Raw genomic sequence first — 17,875 nt, 5'->3', positions numbered from 1 at the left:
GCTGCAGAGTGAAATAACTGCCTACGGTGCATTTCTGCAACAATCCTGTGGTATGTAAAAAGGACCAGATGATCTCTTAAGAGTTCAAGTGCCGAGAACATAAAAATACCAAAACTTTTCTTAATAAAGGTATCTCTGCATTCAAGAAGGAGCTGGATTTGTGGCTCAGAACATTTGACTGTGGTTAGGGGCAGGATTGGGAAGAAAGCTAAAATCCAGAACCCATCTTCTTTTGATATAAGAATCAGTATTTGACTAGTCTCTGGAACTTTTAAGTCTACTCAGTGGATTCTTGGAGAGATTTATTTTTGATGTTCTAGAAAACACTCACGCAAAGGAAGACAACACAAAATTCAAAGAATGGATGAATATTAAATGAGGTGGTAGCCAAAAATGGAAACAACCCCCAAATCCATCAACTGATGAGTAGATAAACAGATGTAGCATAGATGTACGGTGAAATATTTGGTCGTGAAAGGGAATAAAATACTGATATATGCAGCACTAGCGATAGACCTTGGTAACATGTAAGTGAAAGAAGCCAGGCACAAGAAATCACATATTGTCCCGTTCCACTTATAAGAAATGCCCAGAAAAGGCAAACCTCTAAAGATAAAAAATAGATTAATGGCTCACCAGGGACTGGGGAGAGAGAGAATAACGAATGATTTCAAACTGATACAGGAGTTTGGAATATGGAAATGTTCTGGAATTAGATAGTAGTGATGGTTGCACAGCCTTGTGAACATACTTAAGCCACTGAATTGCAATTAGATAGTAGTGATGGTTGCACAGCCTTGTGAACATACTTAAGCCACTGAATTGCACACTTTAAAAAGGTGAATAACACAGTATGTGTTATATCGGAGAAAAAAGCTGTTAGAGAGAAAGAGAGGGAGAGAGAGAGAGAAAGATAATAGATGTGAAACCCTTGCACAGTTTCTATAGTGAGTGCCAGGAAATGGACACTGCTGTTTTATCTCAACAGGGGGTAATTGTTTGATTTACAAACCTGGTCCTTGGCTTACAAAAATCTTCACATCAGGGTTCCTCCAACAGCCAGCTTCCTCAAATATAAATACCCACAAATGCCAGAAATTTTTTTCTCACAGCATTTCAAAAGTTTTTTTGTGTAAAGAAACACTAAACAATTTGTCCTCTGAAATTTTCAGACTGGTTTGGATTTTCTGATTATCTGAGTGGGTGTTTGTTGTCAGAACTTGTGTACCCATGGGAAATGTCCCACAATAACTGGGAAAAGGGGGTGAAGTCCTCCATAAGAAGCCTTGAAGTCTTGAGTCAGCAGGTCAGAGCAAAGAGTCATAAAGTCATCTCAAGGGTACAGGGTGGATATCAGGCCTTGACCCTCAGGGGGAAGGCAGTATCACGGCTTAAAAAAAAAAAAAAGAGACTAAGCCCCTTCTGAGGTGTGTTTGTTCAGCCCCAAACAAGACGAAGGAGCAACAGTGATACTTAGAGGCCTCACATCGGCAGTGACTAAGAGAAGGGTCTTTCCTTGCCTTGACTAAGGAAACTGGACAGCCGGCTTCAGATCTCAGCTCTGTCATTTTATGTGCTGACCAAATTAATCTGTGAGCATCAGGCTCCTCATATATTAATAATAGAGTTAATAAAATAATAGGTTATTATGAGGATTAAATTAAACATGCGGTTATCTTGCCAGATCCTCCCTACTCATAAAAACACACATGCCTGAACCCCTGTGGTAGTGACTTCTCAACAAAAAATAATGGACCTTTTGCGTTTATTCACCAGCCTTGGGTACTTAGTTAACAGAAGTGCCCTTCAAGTAAAGTTACTGCTCCTGATACTCTTTGCAGGGTCACTGCAGCTGGTTGAACAGCTTGTTCACTGCACAGGGAAGTAAGACTATACTAAAATCCAGCCTGCACAGTCCTAGAATAAGGAAGCACCTGACTCTAATTCATTTGAAGGCTCCTTGGGGTCAAGTAGTTCTGTGACAAAATTCAGGGCGAAGGCCTGAAATCGTGACTCATGAGCAACTCATGGAGGAGCTAAGTCCTCGCCCCCACCACACGGGACCTCCTGGAAGATGCCTTCCTACTCTTGGCTCACCCATTTTCTCTGTTTGGGGGCTGTCAGTTAACAGTTAACCTTTGGGGTCCCTTGATTTATACTACAAATAATTACAGAGGCTAAGATGGTATTCTCAAATATTATAATATCTAACCTCTGATGAATCCAGTTAGTCGTGTGTTGCTACTTGTGACACACACCGCCCCTCCAAATATGGCATTTTGGTGTATTGAACATTGTAAGCTGATTTGAGAAATAGCAGGTGCCAAAAGGACCCTTTGACCTCTGACCTTCTATAGATCATAAGACACATGTGAGAAGTGCTCTCCCTGTAACCAGGGAAAAGAAAAGCCTTATTTTCAAGACCCAGGAACTTACGCAGACCTTGCTCCTTGCCTGTGAAAGCATTCACCTGCTCTTTCAATCTATTCACAGGATCTGCCTGGGCAATATTTATTCCTCAGCTTTCCCATTTGTCTTTAGAAAAGATTTTTCTTGTTGCCTCTGTGTGTGTGTGTGTGTGTAGTTTTTTTTTTTTTTTAATAGACAAGGCATGTAGTGTAATTGAACTTGACAATGTTGAGTGTTTTCTGAGTCCTGGAAAATAATAACAGTTCGGACATCCCCTAACCTTTGTTTTCCAAAATTCTCCCATCCTTTTATGTTCCTGGAAATGACTTACCTTAAAGAACCATTCTACCCACATAATTTAGATCAGGCTCTCTGTTCACCTGACTCACTTTTACAGATGACTCCCTTGCTTACCTGTGACAAGGCCAAAGTCAGAAGACCCTCTAAATTCCCATTCTACCCTGCACCCTCCAAACAAAAATTTGTATCCAAATCCTTGCTTCAGGGTCTGCTTCCCAGAGACCCCACATTAACCACCAGACACAATTGATTATGCCAGGACTAAACCTTGACCCAAGACAGCCACCACAGTTAAGCAGAACTCCACTTTGTACATGATTATGATTAAAACACAATCTGATTTTTTCATTTTTGTTTGACTCGGTTGGCAAGAAAAAAAAAATAAAGTAGGAAAAAGAAAACAGCACCCGATGAGTTGGATGCTGGGAACGGTAGACTCTGATCCTGAGGGAGGCTGGTGGCCATCCTACAAGCCCACTGGTGCTCTCCTCTTGGGTGTGCTCATTCTCTGAGCACTTTTGTCACCAGCCTGATAATGAAAAGCTCCTCGTCCTTGTATTGTTCATCCTTGCTCTGCTCCTTTTTTATCTTTTCTTGCAGACAAAACCAGAAAACCAGGCAAAACTAGCTGAGACCAAGATGGAGGTAAAGGTAAGACAAGTTGCTAAACCAACGACCTCTTTACCGTAGCGAAATGCACACCAGCCAGGCCTGACAGATCTAGTCAAGACGGAAATTGGAATACAAAGGAGCTTGAATGCAGTTCCTGAAAAACCTTGCTTGCCTATTTCTCTGAAATCCTGCTGACTCAGGACTAATCTCATTCCTTTCTACTCTCCCAAATAAACCCCTGCTTCTCCTCAATTTGGGGGAGGATAGCCTTTTTTCAAAGATTTATTTATTTATGCATACAAGAACTGGGGCATAGGCCAGGAGTACAGGGGGCAGGGGTGAGAGGATTCACCAGAGACAGAGTGGGGAGCAGAACAGCTGGATCTACTGAAATACACTGCTGAGGGGAGCAACGGGTTAGGCAGGAGAGGTCTGCTGCGGGAGGATGGCCTTTGTGACAATAGTCCCCCAAGTCCTCAGGTTTGCCAGCACCTGATTAAACCTGATTTCCTTCCAGTAACTCTGTCTCACAAGTTTTGGCTTAGAACTGTAACAGGGTAATCCCCAGGAAAAAGGGAAGTTCCAGGTTCCCTGCCCCCACCCCTCCAAAGGAGGTGGAGCTAAAGAGAAGAAAAAGAAGCTGGAGAGGAGAGGAAGGAAGGAAGCAGGATGGAGAGCCAGAAGGAGACCTAGACGAGGCACATAGAGCCGAGAGACACATGAAGAAATTGCGCTTGCCTTTTGGCTGTGGACTGGGTGACACAGATGTGGGTGAGAGATCCGTGGGGAGGTGACAATGGCAGCTTTTGTCTTCATTTTGATTTTGGTCTTTTCCTTCCAGACTTGTCTGTTTTTTTCTGATCCTTTTCTGTGGGTCCCCACTGGAAGATGCTTTAGACTTGTGGCCGGCATTCAGGCCTTGCTCTGGGCCTCTCTTGTTTGGGTGGACTTTTACCCACAGGGGACGGGTAACTTTGGGTGCTTGATTTAGAAACTATATTCTTTGCCTTCCCTGTATTGCTTAGTAATTGTATTAAAGTTCCTTTTCATTAAAGTCTCATATGTTTTTGTGTTGTTGCGGTGGATGGCAGAACCTATTTAGAGCAGACAGGTGTGCTGCTGGGCCTAGAGTGCCCCTCTCTGTGCCCTGTAACAGATTCAGTGAGAAGACCCCCCACAAACCCTATAACACTTTGATAACTCCCCTGCACAGTGATCCTCACAATCTTAAAAATTCTAACTCACAGAGGTTTCAGGGTCAGATACACTCAAATCCAGATCAGTTCTGTGTAGTCTTCAGTAAATGGCTTAGAGCCTCTAAGCCTGTTTGCTCGGTTCTAAAACGGGATATTAACCACCTTGTAGATACTTGTGAGATTAAATAAAGTACCATGTGCTGAGCAATCTGCTACATAATCTGTTGTCAGTAGACACAGATCGACCCTGTCCCTAAGATCTCCTACAGGTACTGGCATCTCCACACAGTTCCTGTCCTGTGGTCACCATGGGGACCCTAGGCAAGCTCATAAGTTTCTTCTAATAAAGCTGAGACATTTTTACTTTTCCCCACTGTGCTTGTTTCTGTCTTTGGTAGATAAAAAATACTCCCAGATGAATCACATTTTAATCTAAATCACATTTAGTCACATATAGACATAAGCATGTAGTCTGACAATTTATAATCCACATCATCTACTGTGCTATGGACAAAAAAAATCAACAAAAAAATATGAAGGGTTCAATTCAGTCTTCTTTGAGCACATAGTTACTTTACTTATTTATTTATTAACTTACTTATTGAGTCAGGAAACATCTAGAGGGTAGGATTGTTATAGGGCAGCCCCGATACAAAACGGGGTGCCTGACTGTGGGTCCTCACCCGCGCACTTAAAAGGACTTATCAATACTCTACTGCAGGCACACACGAAAGGTTAATAAAAGGTTTATTGACAAGGGAAGGGCAAATGAGGAAATGTACAACTCAGAGAGAAAAGTGGGAGACAAAGTTTTAAATGCGTCCTGCCCGATCGGCTGATCTGGAATCCCAAATGGCACTCTGAGAGCTGGCCGCAAGCCAGGAGGCGAGTGAGAGAGCGAGCCCCCCAAGGCCCACGTGTCTGGTTTTTATACCAAACCTGGCTGCTTAACTCCACCCTCAGGTCCCAGCCACCTTCCCTTTGGTGGTGATGGGATTTGTCTTTCCCAATGTCTTGATGGCTTTGGTCTGGAGTGGGGGTGGGGTCCACAAAGCCTGCATGGAATTAGCTCAGGACATCCTTTCCCCCTAACAGGATCAAAAACAGTTGTTGTTTGATAAGGAATGTAGAGAAACCTTAGGCCAGTTAGTGTAATTTAAAAGACATTAAGCAAGCCCCGCCCCCTCTTTCAGGTTTGTATTGCTTTTTTTTCCTTTTTTTTTTTAAAGATTTGTTTATTTATGCATACAAGAACATGTATTGCTTTTTGATCCTCCTGAGTACCTGAGTCCCCATATACATCTGGCCCAGGGCCCGCCCTGAGAAGTTCACCATGATAACATCATTTTCCTTCTTTGTAAGGTGAAGGCAATGGACTAAGTGATTTTTAAATCCCTTCCCACCTTAAAATTCTATGATTTTTATGAACATGAGGTCAATTTTAAAGAAACTCCATGAAGAAAGACTTTTCTTGAAGACAGAGATGAGGATGAGTGATGCTGGAAATGTCATAGGCTTTTGCAAGGGGTCGAAAGTATTACCAAAATACTAACCCCACATCTCTCTTTCCATAGGTTTAACAAGAACTATCATGTAACTGAGACCCTGGTAGATGAATAAGCTTTGTCCACTGCTGAGATTCAGAATGTCTAGGCCTGACATCTCAGTCTGTTCTTCGTTTTGAAAATGCAAATTTGTTCCAATGCAACTGATGTGGTGGAGAGCAATTTGGGCATAATGTACTTATATTTCACCAGTAAGAATCTCAAATGAAGGCAGTAAACTGCACCCACCTGAACCCACTGTGTCAAATGAAAAACAGATCTGGACTGAGGCAAGGAGAGAAATTATTTGGCATGTTTAGTGCAGGTGGGGAGGGACTATTGCAACAGGGAGCATGCTCCCACCCTGAGATCCGCAGGCATCTCAAGGACCAGACAGAAGTATTTCACCTTCATGGAGAGAAGTAAACAAGGCTAGAAAGAAGGGCATGGGAGTGAAATAGGGCTGAGAAACAGAGACGAACAGGTGAGACCTGTCACTAGCCACCCACCTGCCCAAGGGTTCTGCATCTGGGAAGACACAACGGATATCCAAGAGATTGCATTTTTCTCTAATCACCCTACTTAGGCCCCTTTGTTCTAACTTACACATTTTTCTACTCATGCTTTGTGTGTCCTTAACTAACGACCTTCTTCTAGGCATATGGGACATTCCACCGTCTTATGAAGAGCCCTGATCTCTAGACTTATGAAAGCCAGAGCTGGAACACCCTGCTAGGGAGGATCAAGAGGCCTCAAAAGAGGAGATAATATCTTTGAAAACTGCTTAAAAAACTGGTCTGGGGCTCCCCTCAAGGAGTCAGCCCAGATTCCTACCCTTGGGCTGGGTACTAGTGGGTGTTCGAGAACATCCTCTCACAAGCCTTGCCTAGTCTAATCACACCCAGGGCTCTCTCTGGTGTATCCTTTGTCTAGCAGTCAAAGGGTCTGCCCTTTGGGGTCAGGATCTGTTACAGAAAGGGTGAAAGGGAGTGATGGGCAGGGTAGCTCAGAGTAGAGTCCCTGGAGCGCCCTTTAGGCTGAGCTACCTGCAGGCTCAGATGAGGGTGCACCAAAGCTCAAGGGCCTGGGGGAAGGAGACACTCTTAAACCACAGTTTTGTTGACAAGAATCTGTCCTTATCATCAGCAGAACATAACCACTCAGCTAATCATTCATTGAGATTGGGAATTTGGTAGGTCTGTGTTGAACTTTATGAAAGGTTAAGTAGGGGGCCTCCCTGGTGGCGCAAGGGGTTAAGCACAGCACTATGAAGCTATCTGCAGCCACTGCAGCATGAGTTCGATACCCCCCACCACCACCCCGGACCAGGGAACTAACCCATATGATACAGCAGACCTCTCCTGCTTGCCTGCTGCTCCCTTCAGCAGTGTTTTTCAGTCAATCCACCTGTTCTGTTCCCCACTCTGTGGTGAGTCTTGTAACAGGAAAAGGGGAGGTTCCAGTTTTCCTGCCCCACCCAAAAGGAGGGTGGAGATGAGCAGGGAGAGAAGAAGCTGCAGAGGAGACAAGGAAGGAAGGAAGCAGGATGGAGCCAGAAGGAGACCTGGAGGAGGAACATGGAGCCAAGAGACATGTGAAGGAACTACACTTGCCTTTTGGTCATGGACTGGTTGAAACAGATGTGGGCGAGAGACCCGTAGGGAGGTGACAATGGCGGTTTTTTTCTTGATTTTGATTTTGCTCTTTTCCTTCCAGACTTGTCTGGTTGTTGCTGATCCTTTTCTGTGGGTCCCCACTGGAAGATGCTTTAGACTTGTTACAGACTTTGGGGCCTTGCTCTGGGCCAATCCTGCTTGGGTGGACTTTTACCCACAAGGGGACGGGTAACTTTGGGTGCTTGATTTAGAAACTATATTCTTTGCCTTTCCTGTATTATTTAGTAATTGTATTAAAGTTCCTTTTCATTAAAGTCTCATGTTTTTGTGTTGATATGGTGGATGGCAGAACCTATTTAGAGCAGGCAAGTTTGCTGGATTGAGGGGTGCCCTTCTCCCTGCCCTGTAACAAATCCTCTCTCTCTCACACACACACCTGCCCCTCTGACCTGTACCCCAGTTCTTTTATGCATAAATAAATTTAAAAATCTTTAAAAAAATAGGTTAATTAGGAGGTCACCACTAATCTTAGTTAAATCACACAGAAAATGGGGTGGCTTGCCATAAGCTGCTTCTGAGATACAAAAAATGAGAGGGTTTCTTTAGCTATTGTTGTTTTCCAGGATCAAAGGCCTCCAGTTAAATTCAACATTATCAGGAGGAATCTACAAAATGCACACATGCTCACTTGCAAGTTCCCATCTGCCTTGGTCTCCATTAGAAGCCATACCTACAGCTCTCTTTGATTTCAAATAACCCTCCTCTCACCACCTCGCCATACCTCACCAGCTACGACCTCCCCCACTTTTGCAAGCAAACATCAGGACTGTCTCAAGATAAAGGGTCATATTTCTTATGAATATGAAGAATATTTATTTGTGAAAATAAGATTAGTTCAGTATATCTTAACCATGTAATATGTGCAAAACAGCACTACCATTTTCATCAGGTTCTTATCTTCCGAGTTTGTAAAGTGTCACTGACAATGTTTCGACATGTTTGCTGTCACCCCCATGCCCCCCATTAAGCCCTGAAGTTTGTGATGTGCAGTTTCACATGGCACCATGTTGTTTAGGTACATGTCCCATTAAAGCAGAACTGATTGATTGTCCTGGCAATGGAGTCTGTTAAAAAACAAGCTTCATCTGAACAAACTCAAAGAGCTAACTGGTTTTTGCTCAAGGACTCACGAGTGGGCGGCATCCCATCCAGCAAGGAGACCGGCATCCAGAGAGGTCATGCAAAGGGGCATGTTTTATGGCAGAAAGAGGGCAGGACAAGATTATTAGCAAAAGAAAAAAAAGTCTATTTCAGCCAAAGCCACCTTCCCCAAGGAAGGCAAGGAGACTTCTTGGGCAGCAAACTTTACTAACCCTGACCGGGAACTCCCCAGTCAGAATGATTGGGTTAAAATTGCATTTTGGTGAGAGCCTGAGACTACAAGTAAGATTGGGTATCAAGTCTTGCTGGGGCTTGGCCTAAATAGCTCCCTCTGGGGCCTGCCTTTTCTTTTTTTTTTTTTTTTAATAAATTTTATTTTTATATTCCCCATACAATTGTAACCCCCTTATTTTGACCCCAATCCCTCCCCTCCCCGCCTCCCACCCCCCATAGAGTGTCTCTGGTTCATAGTTTTTTTGTTGATTTTGATTTTCACTTTCTTATAGTTATTCATTTTCCTGGTCCCTTATTTAAGTTTTCTAGATTTCTGCTATGAGTGAGACCATCCGGTACTGCCTTTTCTTTTTGAGCAGCCCAGACAGCTTCTTAGAAAAAGTCCCCAGAGCCTCGGCACGCCCATGCACAGGGCCACAGGCCTTCTGGCCTGTCTGTGGTGTGTAATCCATGGAGCCACCCTCTGCAGAGCCCTGAAGGCTTTGTGTCCATCACAGGGGTACTCAGCAAAGGTGGGATTCAGGGAGAAATGAGGTCCAGAGCTTTTTCTGTTTGCCCAGCCCAGGGTCCTGACTCTCCAGAGAGATCTCCTATTCCTTTTCTTAAAAAAGATTTTATTTATATTTATTTATGCATACAAGAACTGGGTTGTAAGGGGTGGGGTGAGGGTGTGTATATGTGTGTGTGGGGGGGTCAATTCCTCAGTGCCGCTGCATCTCCACTGTCCACACCCTTCTTACAGAGAGGACAAGAGGTGTCCCCCACCCCCACCCCAGGAACACAGCACTTCCCCTTGAAGATGGATAGCTCTCCATGAATGTTTTGAGAATCAACGACAACCAAAAGGAAAAAGTGGTTTGGTTTTATGGAGAGCATGGGAGGGGAGAGTTTGGAAGAAAAGTGTTTCATAAACTCATTGAACAAATAGAGCCCATAGATCAGGAATTCTTTGTCAATGACTGAGTGTTGTGGGACTATGTTGATCATTTTGCATAAATGTGTTCATTAGTCTCAGATAGAGTGTTTGGTTTATATTGCATCCTGAAAGTTTCTGCAATATTGAGATTTGGAAGCCCCATCTCAAATATCCGGGGCAGGGGTCTCCCTGGTGGCGCAAGGGGTTAAGGTGAAGCACTATGAAGCTGTCTGCAGCCACTGTGTTATAGGGCAGCCTGACTGTGGGTCCTCACCCGCGTGCTTAAAAGGACTTATCAATACTCTACTGCAGGCACACATGAAAGGTTAATAAAAGGTTTACTGACAAGGGAAGGGCAAATGAGGAAATGTACAACTCAGGGAGAAAAGTGGGAGACAAAGTTTTAAATGCATCCTACCCGACTCACGGATCTGGAATCCCAAATGGCACTCTGAGATCTGGCCGCAAGCCAGGAGCCGTGAAGCCAGGAGGAGAGAGAGAGAGAGAGAGAGAGAGAGAGAGAGAGAGTGCGAGAGAGCGAGCGAGCCCCCCAAGGCCCACGTGTTTGGTTTTTATACCAAACCTGGCTGCTTAACTCCACCCGCAGGTCCCAGCCACCCTCCCTTTGGTGGTGATAGGATTTATCTTTCCCAATGTCTTGATGGCTTTGGTCTGGAGTGGGGGTGGAGTCCATAAAGCCTGCATGGAATTAGCTCAGGACATCCTTTCCCCCTAACAACTGCAACACGAATTTGATCCCCTGGGGGTGATCCACATGGCACAGCAGACCTCTCCTGCCTTGCCTGCTGCTCCCCTCAGCAGTGTATTTCAGTCAGTCTGCCTGTTCTGTTCCCCACTCTGTCTCTGGTGAATCCTTTCACACACACACACACCTCTAGGCTATGCCCCAGTTCTTGTACGCATAAATAAATAAATCTAAAAAAAAAAAAAATGTCCCGGGACAACGGCTTCCAGTTACCTGTGGGCAAACCAGGAGCCAGGGTCCTACAGTAAATTGTAACTGACTGGGCTGAGCACCCAGGGCACCTGATGACCAGGAATTCCCCTGTGGTTGCTGACTCCATCTATTCCATTGTTAAGAGGTCAGATCGAAGGTTGTTATTATTCTGTCTCCCAGCACACCTGGAAGGAGCGTCTCACAGCCACTCACCGTCCTCTTCCTGTGAACAGTGGCCTGTGGGCTCGCTCCATCACTCATTCTTGCTGACACACTGGACTGAAAAAACTGATTCTGAGTGAGTGGCTGTGTGGATATGGGGAACACTGGGAGCAAGGGTAGAGGGAAGTAGCTGGGTGGATCCTTCCCCATCATGTAGATCCCCATCACCTAGATCTCCACCATTCAGATTCACCCCGCCCTGGGAAAGGGGAAGGAAGTTTTCTTATAAATGCCAGAGCCAGGTGAGCTACCTGTTAAAATCCAAGCATCCCCTGCAGAGTTAAAAGCTGGTTCGTGGAGCTGGGGGGACTGAGAAAAGCCCTGGCCCTCCCTCCTTCCTACTGCCCAGGATGGGGAGAAGGCTGGTACTAAAGTCTTGGGAGGAAGAGTAAACTGTTTGGAGGATAGCGCCCACCCCCATAATTCAGAGTGTGTGAAACCCAGGAGAGTTTTCCCTGTTCAGCCCCTCCCTACCACCCTACCCACCAGTTTGCACCCTAGTTAAACCTTGTACTAATGTGATCTTAGAAAAACCCACCAGGCTTCTCTAGTTCCTTAAGTGGAGACTCAATGGCCTAGATTGGTGGTGTTTACTATTGTCCCTGCAGTGCCTGATGGCACAAAGGTAACTTTAGGAAGCACACAGAGGCAGAGAGTTGTAGTAAAGGGCAATGAGTCCAGGCGAGGAGAAACTATGGGGCCAAACGGGAGATCCCAGGGAAGTGGAAGGAGATGGTTCTGGCCTCCAGACATCACATGCCTAAGATTCTCCCACTTGGCTAGCCTTTAAAATCACAGAATTTGGTAAATAGCAGGGTTGCTTATGTGAGACCTACAAACTCAGGATCTTGCAGGGGATGGAGACTGGAATTTAGACTTTCAGAAAGCTCCTTAGGAAATTCTAAAGAAGCAGGTGTTGGACCAAGATCTGAGCATACTCATCCAAGATCTGAGCATACTCATTCAAGATCTGAGCATACTCAATATACTGCCAATCTCCCTATTTCCCAGCTAGCCTGCTGCCTACATTGGAGATGCCAATCCCAGAGGGCAACCTCCACCCCAAAAGGAACGAAAAAGCCTCCAGCAGCCAGGAATCTCTAACTATAAAGAGGTACAGACCTCCAAGGGAGCAGGTTCCCCACTTTCTAGCTGCTGTGAGCACATTCAGCTCATATACATCTGTGGCCCTGCTCGGTCAGTCTCCTCTGAGAGGCATCATTCCCAGAACGTAAGTTTATCAAGATGCTAAGCAGAACTATCGCTATCATTTAGCTGGTGACAGACAATACCAAGAGCAGTGTACTTATTATCACTGGAGAAAAACATTGAATGGGTTTTTGAATAATGATGGAATGGCTCAAGCAGTGCACACAAATTCATTATCAAACTTGGCTCGCTCCTCGCAGACATGCCTTGGGCCTACTGGTTTCTGAAATTTGCATTCCTAGATGGAGGACAAGGCTGCAGATAGCAGGCTCTGAGAGGGGGTGGGGAGGCGCAGGGTTCATGAGGGGGGTAGTGATGGTTGCCTGGGGGAAGAAATGATAAGAATTGGAATTACTTAGTTATAATGTGGTTTAAGAAAAAAGGGAATTTACTAGCGTGACAGTAGCCCAGTGGTATCTGACTCAGTGCCTGGGGAATCGTTCAACCGCCCTGGTCCTGTTTTCTTTGAGGGGGCTTTGGTCTTGGCCAGGACCTTCTAATGTGGCTCCAGGCCACTGCCAGCTTAGCCACTGCACCCTGAAAGCCTGTGGGTGGAATCTCATTGTCCTCTGGACATCCCAGAACAAAGCAGGCCTGGAGTGGAAAGGGGAGGTCACTCCCTCCCCCAAACCATATGAACAACAGGATGGAGAAATCTTTAAAAAAAAAAAAAAAGATTTAATTTATTTATTTTTGCATAGAAGAGCTAGGGTGTAGGCCAGAGGTGCAGGGTAGGGGTGGGGATGTGTGTGAGAGGATTCACCAGAGACAGTGGGGAGCAAAACAAGCAGATTCACTGAAATACACTGCTGAGGGGAGCAGCAGGCGAGACAGGAGAAGTCTACTGTGTCATGTGGGTTAGCTCCCTGACTAGGCATCAAACTCATGCCTCGGTGGCTGATGATAGTTTGATACTGCTGAGACTTTTAACCCTAGCGCCACCAGGGAGGCCCTCAAAGGACTTTATGATCTGGCCTTTGCCAATAGGTCCACCTTCATTGCTATCAAATCTCTTTCCTTGAATGAATCTCCTCCTACTCCATTATATCGCATACTCTAGTCATTCTGAATTTTGGAATCTCTGAAAAGACCAAGCCTCTGATGCCTTGGGACCTTTGCTATGTTCCTTCCTCTTCCTGGCATGCCACACTTGCTCTGGCTTATTGAGACTCACCTCTAATGTCACCACGTTCCACGAAGCTTTCCCTCATTCTCTCCCTTCTCACCCAACAGGGTGGGATGCCCTTACTCTGCTTCCACAGCCCCTGGTGCCTCCCTTGGCCACAGCAACCATTATACTGTGTTGATGGCATTTTTTAAAATGCCTATTCCCCAGTAGACTATGATTTCTTGGGAGCAGAGATTTGGACTTTTTTTCTCCTTCAATATCACTGTCTGGCTCAGTGCCTGGCATATAAATGGCATTCAGCAAATGTTTATTGGATGAATAAATGGTTGCTCATTACTTTTTAGACAATTTTGAAAAACATAATAAACCTTAAAAGTCAAATAACACATGGAGGGGGGACCAGTTGTTATATACATGACAAAAGTTAATCTGTCTATATTACAAAGATCTTTTATCAAGCAATCAGGAACAACTTCCAAAGAACATGAGACTAGAAATATAAGCAAAAAAGAATAAATGCAAATGGCTAATAAACATACAAAAAATGTTGGAAAAAAATGTCCAACAAAGTCTTGCAAATGAAACATTGTACTATCTCATGTTCTGTATTAGTAAATAAGAAAAATGGCAATTCTTGGTTTTAATGACATTGTAAGAAAGGGGCACTTTCATTCGCTGCTGGTGGAATATTTCTGAGCTCATTTTTACAATATGTTCTGAAGGCTTTAAAATATGTCATCTTTGCTAACCAACTATTCTACTGCTGGAATTTTTATTCCAAGGAGTTTATCAGAAATGCATGCACATCTTCACATACAGCTCTCATTAATTCCTCATTATTTTCTGATTGATCGTTCTGCCTCTAAGAACAGGTTGACATTACAGTCATAAGCACTGATAGGATCTTACCACTAATTTAGAGACACGCAGAAAGTCCTCTTGTCTAAAGGTGGTTTGATAATTGACCACCAGCAGTGGGGACATTTCTAGGGCTGCTGCAATATAGTTGGTCGTGATTCATACAGAGTCAACACATGTCATCTGCTGTCCCATTTGGAAATTGCCCAGCAATTACCTAAACTATCATTTGGGGAGGGGAATGCTGGCTTGCCAACAAGAAAGGGAAAGTATGAATTGAACACTTTCTAAGTGCCAAGGAGTTACTTATATGACCTTGTTATAGGGTGGTCCCCAGGGGAAGGGGATGTGCTAAGTTCCCTGCACACCCAAGGAAGGGTGTTGCTGAGTAGGGAGGAGGAGAAGCTGGAGAAGAGACGGGAGAAGGAGGGAAGCAGGATGGAGAGCCAGAAGGAGACCTGGAAGAGGCACATGGAGCAGACAGACATCTGAAGAAGCTGCACTTAATTTTTGGTCCTGGACTGGTTGAAAGATGTGGGCGAGAGACCTGTGGGGAGGTTCACAATGGCAGCTTTGATTTTCATTTTGATTTTGCTCTTTTCCTTCCAGATGTGCTGTGCCCCTTCTGTCCCTTTTCTATGGGTCCCCACCAGAAGGTGTTTTAGACTTGGAGCAGACTTTTGGGCCTCAGAGGTCCTGCTTTGGGCCAAGCCTGTTTGGGCATTTACCCACGAGGAGATGAGTAACTTTGGGTGCTTGATTTGGAAACTTTATTATTTCCCTTTTCCCTTTGTCTTGATGCAGTGGATGGCAGAACCTAGTTAAATTAGGCAGGCTTGGGGTCCTGGGGTGCCCCTCACCCTGCCCTGTAACAACTTTGTACATCTAGTTGGACTGCCATGATTATCTCTATTTTACTGATGGAAAAACTAAGATACAGTGTAAGGAGCAAAAGTAGGATAGGAACAAGGTCTACCCCACTCCAAAGTCTATGGCATTTTCCACTGGAGCATAGTAGACTAGTCCTTAAGATATGCCTTTGGTTGTTTAAGCCAAGGAGATGGAAAATAGCTATTCTGATTGCTCTTCATTAAATTGCATAGAGTGAAATATTGTTTGACATCCACATTTAGTAGCCTCAAATCTTTTCCCAGGCCCATGATAATAGTCTATCATTCAATTGAGGGGGAAATAATCTGATTCTGAGCAGAAAAGAGTGGAATAGGCTGTTGAATATATTCTCACTTTGGACAATTTCCTTTAAGCAAATATTCAATCAGGGCACCTACACATGTTGTGGTAATTGATTGGGGACAGACTGCCCTGTGCTGGCAGCTTGGAAGTTCCTTGAAATTATTCTTTTTTGCACATTCTGTAAAATAAACTCATGAGTTCTATTTTCATAAAAAAATGATGATTTGGCTGATGACTCCCTCTGAGACACATGCATTTTTTTCCTCCCTTAGTGGTTCCCTCTGATGGGGGTAGGGAATCTGGACTGGGCTCTGTGGTTAGGGCCAGGTGGCAAACTGGAAGGACCAGAGAAACCATCGGACCAGTTAGAAGTGACTCACTGGGTTTCTGTTTGTTTTAGTGTGGTGGTGGTAGTAGTTTGGGGGGTAGTTTGGGAGGTGGGGGACATAGCTATTGTCTGGAGATTGAGTCACTTCTCAGTTAAACTTAGAAAATTTGGATTTAAGTCAATGGAGATTCAACAGTCATATGTAGTGCATTTTAGTTAGTTGGTTTAGGTTGCTTTTTGCTTTAAGTTCAAATTCCTGCTTTGAAGGTAAAATGGAATATAAAATCATACATACAGACATCCTCACAGGGATATGGCTGAAGAATGTAATTTTTTAAAAAGATTTATTTTATTTACAGATGCATACAAGAACTGGGGTGTAGGCCAGAGGTGTGGAGGTGGAGGGGGTGAGAGGATTCATCAGAGACAAAGTAGGGAGCAGAATAGGTGGATCTACTGAAATCCACTTGTTAGCACTGAGACTTTAAGCCTGTGCCACTAGGCCCTGAAGAGTGTCACTTTAACCACTCATATCATGAATTATAGCATTCAACATCGGATGCCTCATTTTATCTTCCTGGTAGTTTCTATCACCATTCTACAAATGGGGAGTTTAATCAGAAAAGTTGGTTAACTGACTCTGGGTTGTCCAATACAGGCAGTCTTCTTGTGTGAGAAGTTATCTTTGAATACTGGAGTTTAGGGCAGACTGCTTGGAAAGATCCCAAGTCAACACCATAAGATACAGGGGGCAGTGTTATGGGACAGCTTTTGCCAGAGTGGAAGAACATTCTAGAGCATTATTAAAGGAGGCAATTATGGTGGCACAGAGGTTAAAGACAGTGCTATTAAGCTATCACCAGCCAAGCTATCACCAGCCACCGTAGCATGAGTTTGATCCCCACATGGTACAGCAGACCTCTCCTGCCTTGCCCACTGCTCACCTCAGTAGATCTGCTTGTTCTGCTCCCCACCTGTCTCTGGTGAATCCTCTCACAACCCCCTCTCCCCCCCCCCCGCCCCCCACCTCTGGCTTACATCCCAGTTCTTGTATGCATAAATAAGTATTCTTTAAAAAAAATAAAAAAATAAAGGAGGCAGTTATCACCCCATTTTCTGGAATGAGCCAGGCCTCCCCACACTCTCCTTACCAAGCGCCTTTACCAAGTAAGCATTTTAATCCCCTGACCTCTATGTGGGCCACTGCAGCCACAGCTAGCCCTGTGAGGCTATTGAGCATTTGAAGTGTGGCCATCCTACATTGAGAGACACCCTAACTGTAAAACACATATTTGAAATCTTAGTAAAAAGTGTGTATAATATTTAAAAATAATTTTTCCTATTGATCACACGTTGAAATAATAGCCTGGATATATCTATTGGGTTCAATAACAAATGTTATTAAAATTAACTTTGCCTGTTCCTTATTACTTCTTTTCATCTGCCTGCTAGAAAAGCTAAAATCATGCAAGTCATTCACTCGTATTTCTATGGACTGTGCTGCTCTTGAGGCCAAGTCCTTCTAGGTTCTAGACAATGACAATGACTGTTGGAATTGGCTTGAAGTTGCCCTTTGCTCCTTAGTACTTATCAGCGAAACACAAGGGAGTGGGTTCTGGAAGAGGCCCCATGATGCAAGATAGGTCCTGATCAAGGATAATGGGTCCTTTAGTTGACCTGCTAAAAAGCTGTAACTACGACTCAATGGCATCAGCCTTGTACACAGTTCATCCCAATGCCTCTCCAGTTTGGAAATGACCCTTCATTGCATCTTTCTCAATCTAGGAGACTGTGCCTGATTTCAGATTTTGCATACAGAATATAAGTTTAATTGATATGGTTTATACCACAACACTTGTCATTCACAAAATTCAGGTTTACATTGAATGTGTCCTTGGAGAGCAGAGGGAGGAGGGCCCAGCTCTGCTCTCCATCCTGCCACCACTCAGTTTTTCATCTGGCAGACAATATGGAATGGCATTTTTTCTC

Source organism: Talpa occidentalis, unplaced genomic scaffold (assembly GCF_014898055.3).
Source record: "Talpa occidentalis isolate TD23 unplaced genomic scaffold, MPIMG_talOcc4v2.1 talOcc4.7, whole genome shotgun sequence".
NCBI classification, from domain to species: domain Eukaryota; kingdom Metazoa; phylum Chordata; class Mammalia; order Eulipotyphla; family Talpidae; genus Talpa; species Talpa occidentalis.
The sequence above is the reverse complement of the archived record's forward strand: the minus strand, read 5'-3'. Positions refer to the sequence as shown.